Raw genomic sequence first — 22,996 nt, 5'->3', positions numbered from 1 at the left:
ATGCAGTGACTGAGTGAAATGGGCTGCAGTGCCTGAGTGAAATTGGCTGCAGTGCCCGTGTGAAATGGGCTTCAGTGCCCGAGTGAAATGGGCTTCAGTGCCTGAGTGAAATGGGCCGCAGTGCCCGAGTGAAATGGGATGCAGTGCCCGAGTGAAATGGGATGCAGTGCCCGAGTGAAATGGGATGCCGTGCCTGAGGGTAATGGGATGCAGTGACTGAGTGAAATGGGATGCAGTGCCTGAGTGAAATGGGATGCAGTGCCTGAGTGAAATGGGATGCAGTGCCTGAGTGAAATGTGATGCCGTGACTCTGGGGAACAGGGTGTGGTGACTGATGGAAATTGATTCACCATCTCATTTGAATAGGATTCACTGTCTCCGTTAAATGTGATGCTGTGACTGAGTGAAATGTGATGCAGTGACTGAGTGAAATGTGATGCAGTGACTGCGTGAAATGGGATGCAGTGACTGACGGAAATGGGATGCAGTGACAGAGTGACATGAGCTGCAGTGTCTGATGGAAATGTGATGCAGGACCTGATGGAAATGGGATGCAGTGACTGAGGTACTGGTGAGGAGTGACTGAGTTCATGGGGATGCAGTGCCCGAGCGGACTTGGGGTGCAGTGAGTGAGTGAAATGGGATACAGTGCCTGAGTGAAATGAGATGCAGTGACTGAGGGAAATGGGATGCAGTGACTGAGTGAAATGAGATGCAGAGACTGAGGGAAAGGAGATGCTGTGACTATGGGAAATGGGATGCAGTGAGTGTGGGAAATTGAATGCAGCGCCTGTGAGATACGGGAAACAGTGACTGATGGAAATGGAATGCAGTGACTATGGTGAAGGAGATGCAGTGACTGAGTGAAATGGGATGCAGTGACTGTGTGAAAGGTGATGCAGTGACTGAGAGAAATGTGATGCAGTGACTGAGAGAAATGTGATGCAGTGACTGAGTGAAATGGGATGCAGTGACTGAGTGAAGTGGGATGCAGTGACTGAGTGAAATGTGTTGCAGTCACTGATTGAAATGGGACGCATCACTGAATGAAATGGGATCCAGTGATTGACAGAAATGTGATGCAGTGACTGATGGAAATAGGATCCAGTGACTGTAGGAAATTGAATGTAGTGACTGAGTGAAATGGGATGCATTGTCTGATGGAAATGGGATGCAGTGTCTCATGTAAATGGGCTGCAGTGTCTCGGGGAAAGGAAATGCAGTGACTGAGTGAAATGGGATGCAGTGACTGAGTGAAATGGGATGCAGTGACTGCGTGAAATGCGATGCAGTGACTGATGGAAATGGGATGCAGTGACTGTAGGAAATTGAATGTAGTGACTGAGTGAAATGGGATGCATTGTCTGATGGAAATGGGATGCAGTGTCTCATGGAAATGGGATGCAGTGTCTCATGGAAATGGGATGCAGTGTCTCGGCGAAAGGAGATGCAGTGTCTCGGGGTAAGGAAATGCAGTGACTGAGTGAAATGGGATGCAGTGACTGAGTGAAATGGGATGCAGTGACTGAGTGAAGTGGGATGCAGTGACTGAGTGAAATGTGTTGCAGTCACTGATTGAAATGGGACGCATCACTGAATGAAATGGGATCCAGTGATTGACAGAAATGTGATGCAGTGACTGATGGAAATAGGATCCAGTGACTGTAGGAAATTGAATGTAGTGACTGAGTGAAATGGGATGCATTGTCTGATGGAAATGGGATGCAGTGTCTCATGTAAATGGGCTGCAGTGTCTCGGGGAAAGGAAATGCAGTGACTGAGTGAAATGGGATGCAGTGACTGAGTGAAATGGGATGCAGTGACTGCGTGAAATGCGATGCAGTGACTGATGGAAATGGGATGCAGTGACTGTAGGAAATTGAATGTAGTGACTGAGTGAAATGGGATGCATTGTCTGATGGAAATGGGATGCAGTGTCTCATGGAAATGGGATGCAGTGTCTCATGGAAATGGGATGCAGTGTCTCGGCGAAAGGAGATGCAGTGTCTCGGGGTAAGGAAATGCAGTGACTGAGTGAAATGGGATGCAGTGACTGAGTGAAATGGGATGCAGTGACTGCGTGAAATGCGATGCAGTGTCTGATGTAAATGTGATGCAGTGACTGAGGTACTGGGAAGGAGTGAGTGTGTTAATAGGGATGCAGTGCCCGAGCGGGCTTGGGGTGCAGTGCCCGAGCGGGCTTGGGGTGCAGTGACCGAGGGACCTGGGATGCAGTGACTGAGTGAAATGGGATGCAGTGACTGACGGAAATGGGATGCAGTGACTGAGGGAAATGGGATGCAGTGACTGAGGGAAATGGGATGCAATGACTGAGTGAAATGCGATGCAGAGACTGAGGGAAAGGAGATGCTGTGACGATGGAAAATGGGATACAGTGAGTGTGGGAAATTGAATGCAGCGTCTGTGAGAGAAAGGAAACAGTGACTGATGGAAATTGGACGCAGTGACTGTGGTGAAGGAGATGGAGTGATTGAGGGACATGGGATGCAGTGACTGAGGGACATGGGATGCAGTGACTGAGGGAAATGGGATGCAGTCACTATGGGAATTGGGATGCCTTGACTGACGGAAATGGGATGCAGTGATTGACGGAAATTGAATGCAGCCTCAGTGAGAAACGGGATACAGTGACTGAGTGAAATGGGATGCAGTGACTGAGGGAAGTGGGATGCAGTGACTGAGTGAAATGGGATGTATTGACTGATGGAATTGGGGTGCAGTGACCACATCAGTACTGGGTGATGATCCTGGCCAGGTATTAGATTTCAAAGTCGTTGATCACCTTGGTGATAGCGATCACAATTCTGTTATGTTTACTTCAGTGATGGAAAGGGATAGGTGTACACCACTGGGCAAGAGTTATAGCTGGCGGAAAGGCAATTACGAAGAGATTATGCAAGATTTAGGGAGCATAGGATGGGGAAGGAAACTGCAGTGGATGGGCACAATAGAAATGTGGAGCTTATTCAAGGAAAAGCTCCTGTGTGTCCTAGATAAGTATGTACCTGTCAGGCAGGCAGTAAGCTGTAGGGTGCGGGAGCCGTGGTTTACGAAGGAAGTGGAATCTCTGGTCAAGAGGAAGAAGGCGGCTTCTGTTACTTTCAGATGTGAAGGCTCAGTTAGGGTGATTGAGGGTTACAAGGTAGCCAGGAAAGACCGAAAGAGAGAGCTCAGAAGATCCAGGAGGAGACATGAGAAGTTGTTGGTGGATAGGATCAGGGTAAACCCTCAGGCTTTCTATCGGTATTTAAGGAATAAAAGAATGACAAAAGTAAGATGAGGCCCAATCAAGGATAGGAGTGGTAAGTTGTGTGTGGAGTCAGATGAGATAGGGGAAGCGCTAAATGAATATTTTTCAACAGTATTCACTGTGGAAAACCACAATGTTGTCGAGGAGAATACAGACAAACAGGCTACTGGACTAGGTGGGATTGAGGTTCACAAGGAAGAGGTATTTGAAATCCTACAGAGGGTGAAGATAGCTATGTCTCCTGGGCCGGATGGGATTTATCCTCGGATCCTCTGAGAATCCAGGGAGGAGATTGCCGAGCCTTTGGCATTGATCTTTAACTCATCATTGTCTACAGGAATAGTGCCAGATGACTGGAGGATAGCAATTGTGGTTCCCCTGTTCAAGAAGGGGAGTAGAGACAACCCTGGTAATTATCGGCCAGTGAGCCTTACCTCACTTGTCGGTAAAGTGTTGAAAAAGGTTATATGGGATAGGATTTACAATCATCTAGAAAAGAATAAATTGATTCAGGATAGTCAGCACGGTTTTGTGAAGGGAAGGTCGTGCTTCACAAACCTTATTGAGTTCTTTGAGAAGGTGACCAAACAGGTGGATGAGAGTAAACCGGTTGATGTGGAGTATATGGATTTCAGCAAGGCGTTCGATAAGGTTCCCCATAACAGACTATTGTACAAAATGCAGAGGAATGGAATTGTGGGAGATATAGCAGTTTGGATCGGAAATTAGCTTGCTGAAAGAAGACAGAGGGTGGTAGTTGATGGGAAACGTTCATCCTGGAGACCAGTTACTGGTGGTGTACCGCAGGGGTGGGTGTTGGGTCCACTGCTGTTTGTCATTTTTATAAATGACCTGGATGAGGGCGTAGAACGATGGGTTAGTAAATTTGCAGACGACACTAAGATAGGTGGAGTTGTGGATAGTGACAAAGGATTGGTTGCAGAGGGACATAGATAAGCTGCAGAGCTGGTCTGAGAGGTGACAAATGGAGTTTAATGCAGACAAGTGTAGGTGATGCACTTTGGTAGGAGTAACCAGAAGGCAAAGTACAGGGCTAATGGTAAGATGCTTAGTAGTATAGATGAGCAGAGAGATCTTGGTGTCCATGAACACAGATCCTTGAAAGTTGCCACCCAGGGTGACAGGGCTGTTAAGAAGGCATACAGTGTTTTAGCTTTGATTAATAGAGGGATCGAGTTCCGGAACCAAGAGGTTATGGTGAAGCTGTACAAAACTCTGGTGCGGCCGCACTTGGAGTATTGTGTACAGTTCTGGTCACCGCATTATAAGAAGGATGTGGAAGCTTTGAAAAGGGTGCAGAGGAGATTTACTAGGATGTTGCCTGGTATAGAGGGAAGGTCTTAGAATGAATGGCTGAGGGACTTGAGGCTGTTTTCATTCGAGAGAAGAAGGTTGAGAGGTGACTTAATTGAGACATATAAAATAATCAGAGGGTTAGATAGGGTGGATAGGGAGAGCCTTTTTCCTCGGATGGTGACGGCGAACACGAGGGGGTATAGCTTTAAATTGAGGGGTGAAAGATATAGGACAGATGTCAGAGGTAGTTTGTTTACTCAGAGAGTAGTAAGGGAATGGAACGCTTTGCCTGCAACGGTCGTAGATTTGCCAACTTAGGTATATTTAAGTCGCCATTGGATAAGCATATGGGCGTACATGGAATAGTGCAGGTTAGATGGGCTTGAGATCGGCATGACAGGTCGGCACAAGATCGAGTGCCGAAGGGCCTGTACTGTGCTGTAATGTTCTATGTTCTATGGCTAGCTCTCCCTGTGCTCCGTGTGATTTAACTTCCCTCTTGGAGTACCGTGAGGAACCTTCTTGTACGCCTTACTGAAGCCCGTATGCGTCCATCTTTCTGCCTTAGTCAATGCTCTTGATTACTACTTTAAAAAACTCAATCAAATTACATGAGTTATGATTTCCTCTGCACATGTGTCCTCGGATCGCATGGACTGTTTCCTGTTCTAACAGTCTTCAAATGGGGGATCTTGTCAAAAGCTTTGCTGATGCCCAAGTAGACTGTATCAAATGCATTGCCCTCATGCACACACCTAGTTAGCTCTTCAATCATAGATTCATGCCACAGTCACAGGGATCGCACTCTGTGGGAGCATTAAGCAAGAAAAAGGCACCTATAATACTGGTATGAAGGAAATAAATGAGGGCAGTTGATATTTGCATGCATTATGGCATAGATTGTTCAACATTATTGTTTTGAAATATCGATATTGTGATGGCATTTACTGTTGTTTGTAGACAAGTGGTGCAGTGGTAGTCAACAGCCAAGGAGAGGGAAGGTTCAGCCTTGTTAGTGGAATTTGAGCTTACATTTACCTGTATTACAGTTGGTCGAGTGGATCACAGAAAGTCTGGCAACAAAAAAGCTGCAATGGTTACCTCGTCACTGCTTCCAACTCCTCCTCTTTCTCAGCTGGTGCCCGATCACTGGCAGCGACAGCGTACCCTCATGATGCCAAGGTTGGAGACTATCAAGAATCATGACGACACCGGCCCTTGTCTGTACTGCAGGACTGCCCCAGAGTGCTCCAGGCAGCAGAAACAACATTGAACTACTCCAGTGGTCTGCACCATTACATTTCCTGTGGTACTTTATGCAGCCCCTCTGAGTGTGTAATACACACTCCCATATGGACCACGTCATCAAACAAAGGCTCTTGTCACCTCCTCGTTACTTCAAGTTGTTCAAATGAGGATGGCAGGGCAGAATATTGAAGAATTATTACAAAGTCTTCTGTTCAGTATCCTGCTGCTCTCTGACAAGGAAAACTGAAATGTACTTGATTTTCATGTAATTTTGATTCCCATTACAGGTCCTTATGGGAACAGGAAAAATGACAAGCTGGAAAATTTTGCAAGTAATCTTTGGGCCAGCCTGGAATCTTCCCATCCTCTGGCCATGACCTTGTGACCCTGCTTGGAGGTTGTAGTTACAGTTTCAGAAGTGATCAATTCCAGTGAGGATGTCTGTACTAAGGTGAAAGCTCACGCACAGTTCTTCACGACGGGAAAAATGGCTCCATTCAGACTCTGGAGATTCAGGTATCCCACTGAGAATCGTTGTCTCCTTCATCATTCACCTTATTCCAGTCACCTGTCCTGCTCTGTGTGATTTCTGTCCATTCTCTCAGTCATGCTTGTCTGAGGGGATAGCCACGACTGTAGCCCTGTTGTTGACTTGTGCAGTATCCTCACAGTCAGGGAATGCTTCCCCATTCCTGAGAGATTTCAGCTGGCTTAAACAGCTCTGAAAACCACTAAACACTTTTACAAGAGTCAGCGGAAATCCACTTGCATCTAACCTGTAAGTGGTTGGTGATATCTCTATCCTCACTGCACTGGATGAAGAGAGGATTGTAACTGGAATACTGAGGTCAAAACATATACCATTAGCATCCAAGCAGCATTACGCATACTTCCATCAGAATGTGAATCAGATGACAGGGATTATACCTAGCACTTGGAGAACTGACAGAAACCCCAGGTTACCTTGTCAGGAAAGTTCCAGTGAATGAAGTGCCAACCGAGCACTTACCATTCGGGGGCAGTCTGTGGCTAAAACCCCACTCACTGAGAGATGCTGGCCAAACAGAGACTAGTGTCTCGCCATTGCAGGTGGTGCCACCAGGAAGGGTGGCTGATGCTGGTACTGCAATTAATCCAATGCTATTAGTGAGTCATGAACAAATTGGGGTCGTGGGAGAGGTTTTCTGGCCAGGGAATCAGGAGGTTGTAAGAAAAGGTAGTCAGGTGCTATCTGTTTGCCGTCGCTACTAATATGGCATGGCGGATCAATGGTTAGCACTGCTGCCTCACAGCTCCAGGGACCCAGGTTCAATTCCAACCTCAGGAGACTGTCTGTGTGGAGTTTGCACATTCTGTATCTTTCTGCATGGGTTTCCTCTGGGTGCTCCAGTTTCCTCCCACAGTCCAAAGATGTGCAGGTTAGATGGCTTGGCCATGCTAAGTTGCTAAGAGTGTCCAGGTATGTGTGGGTTAGGTGGGTTATAGTGGAATGGGTGTGGGTGGAATGCTGCAAAGGTCAATGTTGGGTCAAAGGGTCTGATTGTACACTGTAGGGATTCTATAATTAAGAGTTTTACTTCTCAAACTTTCTGTGTGATATTTGTTCAGCCTAAGTTATTAATTGCCCACTCAGGGGAGTAAAGACCATTTACCAGCCTTCCCAATCGAGACTGCATCAGGGTAAAACTTGAAAGACAGTCAGGTCCGTACTTACACTCTCCAGCTCAAACCCCGCATAAAGAGAGGGGTGTTAAATTCTACCCGTCATGTACAAAATCCAGCACCTACATGATTGCCTGCAAAAATGCCATCCATCACTGCCCACAACAGAAGAGTGAACCTGGCAGAAACGCAGAATTGCTACAACGCAGAAGGAGGACATTCAGCCCATCATACTTGCCAAGCTCTCTGAGCACTCTAATTTAAGGCCAATCTTCTACCTTTTTCCAAAAACCCTGCATGTATTTTTTTTTCTGTTTAAGTAACCATCCCTCTTGCGTGCCTTCGCTGAATCTGCCACCACCACATTTCCAGGCAGTGGATTCCAGGCCCAGATCACTCACTGGCTGAATAAAGTATTTTTTCTCACTGCCCATTTGCTTCTTTTGTTAGCATCTTTGAAACTGTGCCCTCTGGTTCTAGATTCATTTTAGGAGTGGGAACATTTTATTCCTAGATAACAAGGTGTAGAACTGGATGAAGAGCTTTCTGAACTTTCTTCAGAAAAATGAAGAAGGGTCTAGGCCTGAAATGTCAGCCTTCCTGCTCCTCTGATGCAGCTGGGCCTGCTGCGTTCATCCAGCTCAGCACCTTGTTATCTCAGATTCCCCAGCATCTGCAGTTCCTACTATCTCTGAAGCATTTTATTCCTATCTGCTTTCTCCTGAGCACTCATGGTTTTGGAAAGTTCCTATCAAGTTTCCAAGGAAAGCAGTCCCAGTACCTTGAAAAAATCCTCATAACTGAGTTTCTCATCCCTGAGAATCATTCTCATAAATGGAGGCGTTGTGACAACATCACTGGACTAGTAATCCGGAGATTCAGGTAATCAGAATCAACTTTCACCATGACGCATGTTTGAATCCGATTTCAATTTAAAAACAACACCCAGGAATGAAAGTCTAATGGCGCCCATGAAATGGACCAACGACTGTGCTGTACATTTCTATGACTCTATGTCTCATAACAGGTCGCAGTACATTGGAGTTTTGTGTCATCTGCATAGTACAATGTTGTCCCCTGCACACCCAAGCCTAGATCATTTATGTACGTATCAGGAAAGCAAGGGTCTCAATACCAGCCTCAGGGGAACTCCACAACAAACATCCTCTCAATCAGAAAAACACCCATCACGCTCTCTTTCTTGTGATCCAGAGATAATGGGAACTGCAGATGCTGGAGAATCCAGGATAACAAAGTGTGAAGCTGGATGAACACAGCAGGCTGAGCAGCATCTCAGGAGCACAGAAGCTGACGTCAGCTTTTGTGCTTCTGAGATGCTGCTTGGCCTGCTGTGTTCATCCAGCTACACACTTTGTTATATTACACTCTCTTTCTTATACCACAGACAATTTTGGATCCATTTTGCTGCTGTCCCTTTCATTCTGAGATTTTCTTCAAAAATTGTACAAAATGCTTTTGGATAGCCCATGCACAGCACAACAGCATCTTTGTCCTTTTCAACCTTCTCTGTTACCTGCGACTATCTCAAGCATCCAAATGATGTGGGCAAGTGGACACTGACGTTATTGGATCTTAAGACACGGAAAATAACTCATTGATAATGTGGTATCCCAAATTAGAACCATCAGAGATTTACATGTCGGTGATAATTTACGCACATGAGAGGGGTGCAGACACTTAGAGCCATACAGCCGCTAGGTGAAAACATTTCCGAGTTAATTGCCGCCCTGCGCAGAGTGCACACACAAATCTTGATGACAAGCATGACCCCAAGTCAGACAGCATCATTAGCATTGCTTCCAGATTAAACATAACCCAGGGAGAACAAGACACTGCCTTTCAGACAGGTGTGGAGATAATTCCCAAATAACTAGCTTGATCCCAGACCATAGATGGGATGTACAATTATGGATTGACCAGATAAGGAACCAGCCAGGGTGCTCAATGATAACTGGTTAACATGGCGGGGAAGGGAGTGAAAAAATAACGAGACGTGCTAATCGGAATTGAGCTGTATTTGTGTGTTAAGTATAATTGAAGGGGCGTAAGAAGTGGGAGAGGGCTGTGGTGGCGGGTGGAATGATTGATGGAAGCCGCATTTGCTTCTTGTCCAAGTTTAATTCACTTCCGGAGACGCCGGTATTATTTTCAAATTGGCGCTATTTGCAGCGTAAAATTGCAATCGCCAAATGTTATGCTGACTCCTGAGACAGCAGGTTGGCAACCCCCAGTGAAAAGGGACCAGGTACCAACGCTGCATCACCTTGCAGTTCTTAATCCAGGATGATAGAGAGTTTGGAACAGTCCCGGCCAAGTTGAAGTTACAGCATCCATTTCCATCAGTTAATATTGTGACGAGCATAATGTTTAAATGAGCAGTTTCACCTGTTCAATTCTTGTCTATCGACCAATAAATACAGATATTGCAATGGTGGGAAGGATTAGCGGGATGTTAGAAAGCAAACCGGTGTTATTTTCAGAAAATGGTTACAAACCAGAGATTTTAAAAGGATTAGTTCCACCCCTTTCCCACCCCACCCCACCCCCAACACGCACTCTTTGGTAGGGGTTTCCTTTAAGAGCGCTTCCAGAAATAAACCTGCCTTGGCCCAGGATCTGTCCTATTTGGTATGAGAGGGATGTGATGATTTGGCTCCTGTACAATCTTCCTCCGCCATGCGGCAGGGTAGGAGCATTGAAAGCAGATCTCAGCTCTTGTGGGGAGAGAGAGAGAGAGAGAGAGAGAGAGCGAGCGTGAGGCAGCGGCTGCGAAACGCGATGGGAGTGAGGACGGACTGAAGAACCATGGCATCGCCGCTGTGTACTTAGTGCAGCCACCAGGCTCTCGGGGGAGGACAGCAAGGAGGATTTTGTGTTGTCCTTTTTATTTGCAATAATCCGGGGTGGGGAAGGGGAGAGAGAGCTGAGATAATGGGAACTGCAGATGCTGGAGAATTCCAAGATAATAAAATGTGAGGCTGGATGAACACAGCAGGCCAAGCAGCATCTCAGGAGCACACAAGCTGAAGTTTCGGGCCTAGACCCTTCAACAGAGAGGGGGATGGGGAGAGGGAACTGGAATAAATAGGGAGAGAGGGGGAGGCGGACCGAAGATGGAGAGTAAAGAAGATAGGTGGGGAGGAGAGTATAGGTGGGGAGGTAGGGAAGGGATAGGTCAGTCCAGGGAAGACGGACAGGTCAAGGAGGTGGGATGAGGTTAGTAGGTCGATGGAGGTGCGGCTTGTCGGGGGGAGGAAGGGATGGGTGAGAGGAAGAACCGGTTCGGGAGGCAGAGACAGGTTGGACTGGTTTTGGGATGCAGTGGGTGGGGGGCAAGAGCTGGGCTGGTAGTGAGGTGCAGTGGGGAGAGGGGACGAACTGGCCTGGTTTAGGGATGCTAAATCTCCCCTTCCCCCACCGCATCCCTAAACCAGCCCAGTTCGTCCCCTCCCCCCACTGCACCACACAACCAGCCCAGCTCTTCCCCTCCACCCACTGCATCCCAAAACCAGTCCAACCTGTCTCTACCTCCCTAACCTGTTCTTCCTCTCAGCCAACCCTTCCTCCCACCCCAAGCCGCACCCCCATCTACCTACTAACCTCATCCCACCTCCTTGACCTGTCCGTCTTCCCTGGACTGACCTATACTCTCCTCTCCACCTTCGGTCCGCCTCCCCCTCTCTCCCTATTTATTCCAGTTCCCTCTCCCCGTCCCCCTCTCTCATGGAGGGTCTAGGCCCGAAACGTCAGCTTTTGTGCTCCTGAGATGCTGCTTGGCCTGCTGTGCTCATCCAGCCTCACATTTTATTATTTTAGGAGAGAGAGCTGTTTTGGTTTGTGATACAAGAGTCGAGGCTGTCTATACCTTTCACCCATCGGTAGCTCTCCTCCTGTCCCTGCCTCTATGCACACACTCTGCCAGGCACAGTCTTCCTCCCTCTGTGTGTGTGTGTGTGTGTGTGTGTGCGTCTGTCTCTCTCTCTCGCTTCAGCTCCTAAAACCTAAGATGCATCGGATATAAAAACACGCACATAAACACACACGCACATAAACACACACACACACACACACATCAACAAGCCATGGGGAAAGATCAGGAATTACGGCGAGCTGTCAAAACCGAAGATGTAACTGCAATGCAGAAGCTGTTGCAAAGGCCGAAACAAGGCAAAGCGAGTGAGTACCCTTACACACCGTTCCATTGGCTGATGTGAATGTGCCTGCGTTTTTTTGTGTGTGTGTGTTTTGCAAATGTCCTGTTATTGTGGAGTAGGAGGGGAGGGAGTTTGGTCTGTTGTTCAATATGGGCTCTCCTATCTTGACCGATGCTATTAGCGACTCTTGATACAGTGCAATCGGTGGGAATGTAGCATTAGCCTGAATAGTGCGTTCTCTCTTCCCTCAGACAGCTCCCCTGCATCCCTTAGCTTCACAAGCCGGCGCTTTCTGCTCCTAACAGCGCAGATTGGACGTTGAGGATAGATAAGGTCAATACTGGGAATCCTAGATTCCCTATCAACCGGGCAAGAGATTGCAGATGGTTTGTAGCGAATCCACGGTTGAGATACAACGCACAGAATCAGTTCGTATAAGGGGAAAGGTGGTTCTGGAGGTTTGCACTGGTCTGTTTCGGCAAAAAAAGTGCCCGACCAGAGAATATCAGGCCAGTGACTAAGATGGTGAAACAGCTCATTCTTGTGGAAAGCTGTCAAGAAGGTAATAGCTCAGAGTCTCGCTTCTGAGGAAGTGCAAACTGGAGATCTTGTTTGACCCACTCTGTGCAGGTTGTTGTTGCTGTGTTGCAAAGAGAGCCTAGAGACGTGAAGGGGAACTTGGATGTGACAAATGCAGTGACTCCACACCCGGGCAGTGGTTTGGCAACATGATTCGGACCCCGTTAGCTTGCAGCCCTCTGACGCTGCTCCCTTACTGCCGGATGCTCACTGGCTCGCACGCCCCAAACAACCGGGGCTATTTTAAATTTAACCCCTTGATTGATGGGCTGACAAGTGCCTGTTGATGATAAAGCAATCGATGCTGCAGATCTGGTAATTAGAAGCAGTTTTGCTGGGAGACGCTTTAATTGATAGATTTCAATTCTAAAATTAACCAGGATTAAACGGGGGAGACCTCGAGCTGGCTGATCTATGATGTAGTAATAACAGTATTTTCGGAAAGATTGTCTGAGACGCAGGAGTAATGTCTCTTCCCAGCTATCCTGGCTGCAAGGAGGAGGAAAAGGCAACCCTTTCCGAACAAGGCACAGTGAGGATTTCTGAAACATTTATGTATCGCTTAACTGGAAACTTGATAATGTACGCCACAATGTGGGAGGGGGAATCTTATTCAGTTCTATATTTGCCTAAAGCTTCACTCCAGATATTTTGTTAAAAATAAAAGAATAATGGGATTTGAAGGGTACACTGTGAGTAAATCGTGGGAAAATGTTAATTTATTTTGATGTGACTTGCTCCTACATGAGTAAAACATATTGTGATTAAGGATGATGGAATAAACTAAAAGCATTATTTGCCAGGATGAGATTCTGTCATAGTCTGGAGATGCGCTGCTCTGCTATCCAGTTTTGAAGAGCTGCTGTAGTTGTGTTCTACAAGACTCCAATTGTTGGATGCAGTGGAAGTCTTTCAGGAGAAGACACCATGTCCCTTTTAAAAATAGTTTCTTACTGATTGATCATGTCACACACAGTACTTTGATTTGTAATTTTCTGGCTTATTCTCTGGTGTTGAGAACCTTTGTGGGTTGACTCTCCCTTTGACCTCATGATCCCTGTTGAGTTTAGATTTTGAATGCGTGGCCTGTGCATTTGTTGGATTTCTCTCTATTGGTTCTCTAAGTTCACTGACTGAATGCAACACTGTATCAATGTTTACCAATAATGATCATATCTGTGATGATGATGCTATTTTCCTTGGGACAGATAATGAAAATCTCCATGCTTCACAAAGTCTGTCTTCGTGTCTATTGGTGCTCCATAATTGGTGACCATGCCTTCAGCTGACAATGCCTTAAGCTCTGGAATTTCTTCCATAAACCTCACCACTCCTTTACCACCACCCCCCCCGACCATGTTCTCCTTTACATTATTGGTTATAAAATACCAGAGCGGTTACCTGTGTTGATATCGCCAGTGTCACGTTTGATTAGATCATTCCTCCTATGAAACATTGTGAGACATTTTACTTTTACCAATGCAAGATGCATACATGCTGTTGTTATTAGACAATAAGTCGAGGTGGGAGGGTGCGGTATCATTGGGATTTAAATGGCTGGAGAGGCCTAACGCCAAATACCCAGCAGGTAGCTGTGTTGGGGCTGGGTTTGAGGGTGGGGTGGCAGATGGTGACTGTCTCTTCTAAATTAGCCCATGCTCCCATTCAAGGATCATATGTAATGCCTTGCTTATCACCAGTCTTCAAAATTCTGACAACACCCCAACTCCCCAACATATCCTCACTAGGGCCTACCAATTCTTCTCACTTGGTGAGCTGAATCTGGAACAATTGTCTAAGTCCCAAGTGCAATACCAGTAATGACCACGTCTTCTGGTGGTGCTGCTGGTACAGTGCTGGAATGCTGCCAATCTCTTACTGGCCTGAATCTCTCTGAGGCAGGACATCTTCATGTATAAGCGGAGCAATCAACCCATCAGATGGTTGCAGAGCTTGGCAGACTTCCCCACTTCTGTGCTTTTAGTCAAAGAGGTGGGGAACCCAGAGTCTTGTGTCATTCAGCCCTGAGGCAGTTGACCCTTACTTGCCTTCTGAAGTAGTATAGCAAATAGTTCATAAAAATGGGCAATGAAATGGTGACTTTGCCAGCATAATTAGAACTTTTCTTTATTAAATTGGGAACTCTGTGTGGTGTGTGCAATGCTAATGGAAGTACAGATCCTGGCTAAGCCCAGTGTTCTGTCTCCACCTCCCATGATAATACAAGGTACTGACTGATTGGTTTCTTGGCTGAGACTGTGGTCACTTAGTTGGCAGCCAAAAACACGAAGCAGTGTTTTTTAGGAGAGGATGAGACAAAATATTTAGAGTGTCGAGAGGGTCCATAAAGTTTTGCAACTGAAGACATAAAAGCTGCTAGAGTTTAAAAATAACTTGGATCTGTATTTGAACTAACGTTAATGTAGAGGGCCAAGAGCTGGAAAACAGGATTCAACTTGATAGTTTTAATTTGGCTGGCAAAGATGCGCTGGGCCAAATGCTCTCCTTCCATTGCTGCAAATTTCCACGATACTCCAAAATCATGTCAAAGATTTCTGAAGAAGGGTTTTGGCTTGAAACATCAGCCTTCCTGCTCCTCTGATGTTGCTTGGCCTGCTGTGTACATCCAGCTGTGCACCTTGTTATCGCTATTGTAGAGCATCTATGTGTCCCACTGTTATTTTACTATCGTGCCAGATGTGTAGGACATGATTTCTCTGCAAGTTGGTATGACAAATTAAAATCATGAGACATTTTTATTCTCTTAATGATAAAACTCAAAATTCCAACTGCACCTATGTCAACTCCTGTGCTGTAACATGTCTTTACAGATTGAAAGGTGCATTTTATTTCAGTTGGGATGATTTTTGGATTTCTGCCAGACTTCAGCAGTTTGAGGTTTGCTGTGACAATTCCATGCCTTTTGACCTTCAACACAATCACAATGAAAATGACGTGGAAATTACAATATGGATACTGTGTGTGTGTGTGTGTGTGTACCTTGTGATATTTGATATAATCATTTGATATAATCAGTGGCGTTACTTTGGAGAGGTTTTGGTCTCCCCTTTGAATATTGAAGTAGAATGTAAAGCTCTTCCAGAAGTTCGCTCATGACATAGAACATCAGTCTGATGAAAACCTACCTCTTCCCCTTGCTACTATCTACTTGTTATTGCAGTATCAGTTTCTGAGACATGCCTTAGAATCCATTAAAGATGTGAATAAAGGCAAACAGTTGCCACTCACTCTAACCAACGTTTTTGTATAAAGATTTTACCCTCTACATGGACATGAGTCTTAATCCCATGTGCCCACTCTGTTCCAGTGAATGCTTTATTCATCCTTACTTTGACCACTTGCTTAACCTATTCCTAAATATTGACTTGGCTGCCTGTTCAGTCATTAATTCTGGTTGCACGTTTTGAACTCTGTGTTTGATGCAGCAGTTGGAAACAAGGGCTTGTGCTGCTTTAGTTATACCATCAATAGAGACTTTAAATAGTCATTAAAGAAAGGAAGAACTGGCACTGAATAAATTACCTGGGGTTTTTTTGTATTCATTCTTAGAATGGAGCTGCTGCTGGCTGGCCAGTATTTATTGCCCACTCATAGCTGCCCTTGACAAGGTGTTGGTGAGCTGCCTTCTTGAACCATGGCTTGGAGGGCAACTTGCAGGTGGTGGTATTCCCACAAATTTGCTGCCCTTATCCTTCTAGATGGTAGTATTTATGAAAGTGTTGGTTTCTAAAGAGCCTTGGTGAATTTATGCAGGGGATTATGTAGATGATGTGCACAGCTGCTACTTCCCATCACTGGTGGAGGGAATAAATTTTTCTCACTATTGCTTTGTTAACTGTAGCAGCTTGCTGTGCCTAAATTGACTGCTGCATTTCCTGACATTGCAATAGTGACTACACTTCCAAAATATGAATACTGCTGAGAAAAGGCATATATTGCTACAGTTTTTCAACTTGCACTTAACAGGACAATTCACATCAAATAGAATGTAAAAGGATCAACTATTATAGTAAATAAGAAGTGAGTCCTGGTGTTTTCCCTGTGGAAACACCTCAGAGTCCACTGTAATTGCTTTATTCATCTTTACTTCAACCATTTGCTGTACCTGTTGCTAAATATTGATGTGGTTCCACTTCCAAATGAATCAGCACTCTTTGTGTACAGCTTTTCCCTTCACTTCTTGCAAATTGCCCCAATAAGTGCAAGATGAAAAGGATAAACAAAATGTATTTTTTCAAGTTCTGCATTACCAACTGATTACTGCCAAAATACTTCATTGGCAGTAAAGTGCTTTGTAATGTCCTGAGGTCATGAAAGGGAAGAAAGAGAAGGCTTTCTTTCTTAACATTGTGCATTTCACAGCTTTAGGATATCCCAAACAACTTCTGGCCAAGAGAATAGTTGAGAATTGGAGTCACTGTCGTAATGTGGAAACACGGCAGTCCATTTGTGCGCAGTGAGATCTCACAAACGGCAACATCACAGTGACCAGAAAACCCCTTCAGTAATATCAGTTCAGAGCTTAGTATTGACCAAAACACCAGGATAACTCTGCTTGACAACAGAGGCATTATATTACCTGAGAGGGAATACGAGTATTTAACAACTAGACACCTGAAGCCACAATTTCCAAGGGTAGAGTGTTGGTTCGAATGGTATCATCCAAAGGTCAGCACCTCCGACAATGGACCACTGGGTATGTTAGCCTAGATTTTCTTCTCAGGTCTATAGATGCTGACTTGAACAATGACATTCTGTCTTAACGGTTGGAGTGAAACCCACTGAGCTGCAGCTAATATCCAATGATTGATCTGTATAGTGAGTGAAAGGAAAATGGTGTAAACACCACACTGTGCAGCCTGCTCTCATTCACTCACTCGGAGCAAATTTTCAGAAACTTGCCAGTAGATTGCGAGTGCACCTTCTTATTAAGCTGCTGCTTGTAGCCGCTCCTGCCAGGAGACCTGCTGTCATGGTGTGCCAATTCTGTCTGTCTTATGCCACCCTCATACATCGGTTGTGGTTTGTTGGCAGCCATTCTGTGACCTGTTCCTGGGAAGATAGGGTTCTCCTGTGAGGAAAGGTTGGATCTGTACCAGTTGGAACTTAGAAGAATGAGAATTGATCCTATGGCAATATATAAAATCCTGAGGGGACCTGATACATTGTGTACAGGGAAAATGTTTCCTCTTGTGAGGGAATCTCAAAAAAGGGGGTACAATTTAAGAACAGGAGGTCTTCTTTCTATGATGGAGACGAGGAGGATTTCCATCAGAGGGGTATGGGTCTGTGGAATTCTCTTCCCCAAAAAGTAATGGCGGCTGTACCATTGACTTTATTCTAGGTTGAGTTAGATGGTTTTTTGATACATGTGGGAGACGAGGGGTTGGGGAAAAGGGACAGAGGGGCTTGAGTCCACAAGCAGATCAGCCACTGAATGGTGGAGCAGTGTTAAAGGGCTGAATGGCTTTCTGTTGCTCTCAAATGACATGTTCCTATATTCCGTTCTAACATCCATCATCCAACTGCACATAGGTTGACCCCTCTTCCTGCTGCTGTCCAGAATCTCTTAGCTTGTAAGCTCAGATCAAATAGCCAAAGTTGTGACTCTTTTTTTCTGGGTGTCACTTATTAAACTTGGAGAGAGGAAAAAGGAGTATATGAGTACCTTTTGTTCTTCTCATTTTAGATTCAATCTTTTTATAATATTTCTGAGAACTGCTTGAGAAACAGAGTCATAGAATCATACAGCATGGAAACAGACTCTTCAGTCAAACCAGCCCGTGCCAAACATATTTTCGAGCTAAACTAGTCCCACCTGCCTGCTCCTGGTCCATAACTCTCCAAATCTTTCCTGTTCATGTACGATTCTAAGTGTCTTTTAAGTGTTATAGCATCTAACTCAGGAAATGAATAGTTTTTTTGTGGGTGCATGTGGAATGTACTGTATCATGGTGAGGGAAAGTAAAAGGTGTATTCAGATTGAGGAAATGAATGCTGGCCTGAACAGAATTGGTTGCTTTGTATGGCCTTATTGATTTTGCTTGCCTCTCGTACCTTGTCATAAAACTGCTTATAACTTCAAGGAAGGAGAATAGCAATTGCTGTGGGTTTTGCAGAACACATTGTAAGTACATACAGATTTATTTTTTAAAAAAGCTATTAAACCAAAGAAATGGAATTGCACAATAAATCAGAAAGTAATGTGGCAGCCTAGCTGCTTGTTGAAGCACTTAGACTTTGTATAGATGGCTTTGTGCTTTGCCATCCACTTTCCACAATGGTTAAAATCATAAAATTGTACAGCACAGACTGAGTCCATTCAATCTGTTATGCCTGGGTTGACTGGCGAAAAGAGATTTCTGATCTGCCCCACTTCCCACTGTTTTCTCTGCACCACTGCAAATAGTTCCCATTTTAAACTACTTCATTCCTCCTGCCTCAGAGCATCTTGCTTTCATTGTGCTGCTTGGGTTGGCCTAGAAACACTATTGGCAAAGTGGGTGGCAAGAGAGGTGATTCATTCTGAATGCCTCTTTTTAAAATATTATTTATTTATTGAATGTGGGCATCACTGATACGGGGCCAGCATTAATTGCTCATGAGCAGAAGCTCCTGAGCTGCCTTTCAAAACCACAGTATTCCCAAAGCAATGATAAGGAGGGAGCTGCAGAATTCTCAATCAGTAAAGATGATGGAATGGCAACATTTTCATGTCAGGATTGTGTGTACATCCAAAGATTGGAGGGAAACTGAGAAGTGATGCCCCCATGTGCCTGCTGTCCTTGCCCTGCTGGTTGGTCGATGTTGTGGGTTCTGGAGAAACCTTTGAAGAAATGTTGTTGCGTTACTGCACTGTATCTTGTAGATTCCAGTTGGAGCATCCACTTTAAGGCATCTACTTGCATCCTCATTCGAGATTCTCTATTCTGAGTGTAGGGAGCCACTTACTATGCTAGTATTGTATGGTGCTGACTGTTTACAAGCTGCCAATCAAGATGAAGTCATGGAGAAAAGAAATAGCTGTGATGTGAAGGTACATGACAGATTCCATTGTTACTGTATTGGCTTAGTAGAAATATCACCATTGAGTCAAAAGGTTGTGGGTTCAAGTCACTTTCTGGAAATATGAGCACGTTTCACTGCAGTATTGAAGGAGTGCTGCAATGTCAGAGGTACTTTTTTTTGGGTGAGAAATTAAGTTAAGGTTTGGCCTTCACCAAATATTGTACTTATTTGGCTGAAAAAAATGCTTTGGAGATGTCCTGAAGCTCAGAGAGAGAGCTCAAAGCGAAGTTCACCCAGCTTTCAGCTGCATTGAAGATCCTTTCTTGTGGAGTGAAATAGAAGTTCTATGTTAAGAAACGATGATTAGTCAAAACGTAGCCTTTTACAATTAAATTACAAGCTAAAATGAGGCAGTACTGCAAAGTATGAGCAATGTATTTTTTCACGAGTAAAGCTGAGTCTGCAGTCTTAAATACTAATGTGCATCATTGCATTATCCCTTTGTATAAGTTATTCAAGATTAAGGTTAAGAGTCATGGTATTTGAATGTAGCAGAATGCACACTCATCCAACAAACATCGGAGGGCTCGCATATCTTTCACACATCTTATATGAGGCCAACATTTGAGAAAGAACACCAGCTGCCAGGATTTGGTTCTCCAATTGAGCACCCACTATTTGCAGGAGTGTCATGAGACCAAGAATTGACTTGTTCTCAGTGGGAGCATCACAGGGCACAGAATAGTGACCATACATTCTATCAGGGCTGTAAATCTGAAACGTCAATTTTTCTGCTCCTCTTATGCTGCCCGACCTGTCATGTTCCTCCAGCTCCACACTGTGTTGACTCTGACTCCAACATCTGCAGCTCTTGATATCTCCGAGTGACTGTGCATAGCAACCTTTTGAAAAGAGATATCACTTATGAGCAGCGGTTGTGGGTAGCCATTCCTTCCTTTAATCTGGCATGCAGAGATTACTAGTCATGTCTTCTTCATCACTTAGATCCGATAACATATCACAGACTGGTCTGTGTCATTCAGTTCCAAACCAGACAGTTTTTGTACTGCCTGAGCCTTTGGTGGATATAAAATAAAGATGGTACTGGGGAAGGATCACCATAGCCTTTTAGCTATTCTACCCTAGTGGCCAAAATGACACAGATTCCCGAAGGTTGTACGTTTGGCATGGTATGTATGAAGTAAATACTAATAGTACGGAAATTGCTCTGAGATGCCTCAGAGCGGAATATGTTGTAAGGAGGAAAGTTGAATTCTAATGCACTTTCCATTACATTCAACTTGAAATATTTCAGCATATACTTGGTTGGTTAGCTGAGTTGGCTGGATGGCTGGTTTGGGATGCAAAATGATACCAATAGTGAGTCCGATTCTTGTACCGGCTGAGTTTACCGTGAAGGACTGTATGCCAGGGAGAAGTTGTAATTTCAATAATATTTGAAAAAACAAAGCTGTCAATAGGAAATTCTGCATTTTCACCGAGTTATCTCTTCAAAAGTCAGGAGGATACAGCGCAGAAACAAAAAGAAGGGGAATGGGTCAAAGCATCGCAATGTGGACCAGTCTGAGGCCGATCTCCTTAATGATGAGACCAGCAGCTTTAAAAGATTGGTGTGTCAAGACAAACAGACTATTACAGGATAGAGTTCAACTAGAAAAGATTGCTTTTATCTCAAGGCAGTTCAAATTCATGAAGCTTGGCCAGACTGTGTCTGGAATTCAATGTTCAGTTTTGGTCAGCATGCCTCAGAGAAGGCCTTTTGAGGAGGTAAATTGTAGATTCACCAGAATGATAGCAGGGCTTAAAGAGTCAAGTTATGGAGACAGGTTGTCTGGACATAGCTTATCTCTTCAGTTTAGATGGTCCACATTGATCTCAACAAAATATTTAACATGATGAATAGATTCATTAGGATAAATATAGAGGAACTGTTTCCTCTTGGGGTGAATCCAGAACAAAAGATTAATACTTAATATTGGAACCCAAGCTGAGCAGGAGCAGCTGTCTATACAGAAGAGAGGGGAAATCTGAAATTCTCTCCAGAAGGCTGTGTTTGTGCATCATTTTAAATTTTCTGATAACATGGTGTGAAGCTGAATGAACACAGCAGATTCTCCAGCATCGGCAGTTCCTACTATCTCTGAAAAAATTTTCTGAGAGTTTTCTTTTGTTCAGTGAGGTTTTGAAGGAATTTAGAGCAAAGCGTGGGAAGATGAAGTTGAGCTGGGATCATCAATAATCCAATTGAATGATGGAGCCGGCCTATTTGAATGTTTTAATGAACATTATTTGTGAAGCGTGTACATCACATAGAGGTTTCAAGGTGATGACGTCTTGCTTTAATCTCTTCAAACTGAGAAAGAAAGAACTTTAAAATAAAGCAATGTAAACAAATTAACTCAGTATGTACTCGGGCTCAGATACAATAGTATTTTCAATTGGCAACATCAATGTGATATAAAACCCATGATAATCTCAACGGACGTAAGATGAACTGACTACTCTGACACATATCAGTTATGGTCAATAAAACTTGTGATCAGCAGTCAACCCACAATTGAAACTGATTCATGTCATTGGGTGCCTTTGTTTCCGATTAGTAGTAAACCAAAGGACATCTACATGCTACTGTAAATGTCAGCAAAGAAATCACTGGTGAGGAGTGAAAAAGTTGACGATGTGAAGACTAAATGCAAGGGTGCCCGTTATAATACCTTAAATTACAGGAAGAATAAAGTATTTGTTTTTCTGTGATATAAGATGCTCAAACAATGTGTGTACGATACATAGGTCAGGGTGTTTTCTATTGCATGCAAATACCATAGACTTTTGCCTTTATTCGGAAAAGATAAAAAAAAAAGGTGTGCATTAGTATTTCAGTGGGAGGACTCTGCTTTGCTCCTGGAAAACATATTATTCATACACCACTGTAGAATATTGCCAAATTTTCCCTGTAGCTCGAGGTTAATTTCAAAGACTATGTTTTGACAACTTAATATGATGCTTTTCGTTATATTAATTTTTAAAATTATATTGGGCCAAATTTTTACAGTAGAAAAAAAATAGGTGAACCTGGATTTTAGATGTTATTTTCTCTCTATTTGATTGCTTTATAATTCTGATGGAATTACTGTGTGCCCTGTGTCTGCTTCATATGCTCTTCAGGCTCCAAATGCCTCAAGTATCATATTTTATTAATAGGAATAGGACAATCTAACTGTTGTTCAGTATGATATTTATATAGATTGAAGGAATTACTCATGGATGATGATTAAGTACTATTGATGGAACGCCCCCCTCATTTGTAATGACTGTAAGGCTCTATCTCCTTAACACTATGAATTCTCACATTATTTTACTGTTCTCTGTTCATTTAAACCCCAGTGGATCACTGAATCAATTGAACAGGTAATGGCAGGAAGGCAAACTGCTCAGACACACACAAACTGGTGTTTCTGTATCATGGGAGGCCTTCCAGCTCCTTAAGCTTCTTCTATCTTTAACTTAGATAACGGACAAACTGAATCCGAACTCCATTGACCTGCCCTGATTCCATATTGCTTCATTTTGCCAAATGAAAATCTACCAGTCTCTCAGTTCTGAAACTTTCAATTGAAATTTAACCTTTTTGGATGTCAGAGTTCCAGATTTCCGTCACACTGTGTACAACGCTGCTTCCTGACGGTGCCCAAGA

At 44.2% G+C, this 22,996-nt stretch overlaps 1 long non-coding RNA gene across 1 annotated transcript in view; it reads left to right on the top strand.

Moving 5' to 3' along the window:
- The first annotated feature begins 11,249 nt into the window (after window positions 1-11,249).
- The window catches only part of LOC132209434 (uncharacterized), a 158,051-nt gene continuing 146,304 nt past the window's right edge, over window positions 11,250-22,996 (top strand). Inside the window, exon 1 of the long non-coding RNA XR_009445517.1 lies at window positions 11,250-11,695. This is a non-coding gene — a long non-coding RNA (uncharacterized LOC132209434). The remainder of the gene's footprint in view (window positions 11,696-22,996) is intronic.

The sequence above is a fragment of the Stegostoma tigrinum genome, unplaced genomic scaffold, assembly GCF_030684315.1.
Source record: "Stegostoma tigrinum isolate sSteTig4 unplaced genomic scaffold, sSteTig4.hap1 scaffold_93, whole genome shotgun sequence".
Taxonomy (NCBI): Eukaryota; Metazoa; Chordata; class Chondrichthyes; order Orectolobiformes; family Stegostomatidae; genus Stegostoma; species Stegostoma tigrinum.
The sequence above is the reverse complement of the archived record's forward strand: the minus strand, read 5'-3'. Positions and strand labels throughout refer to the sequence as shown.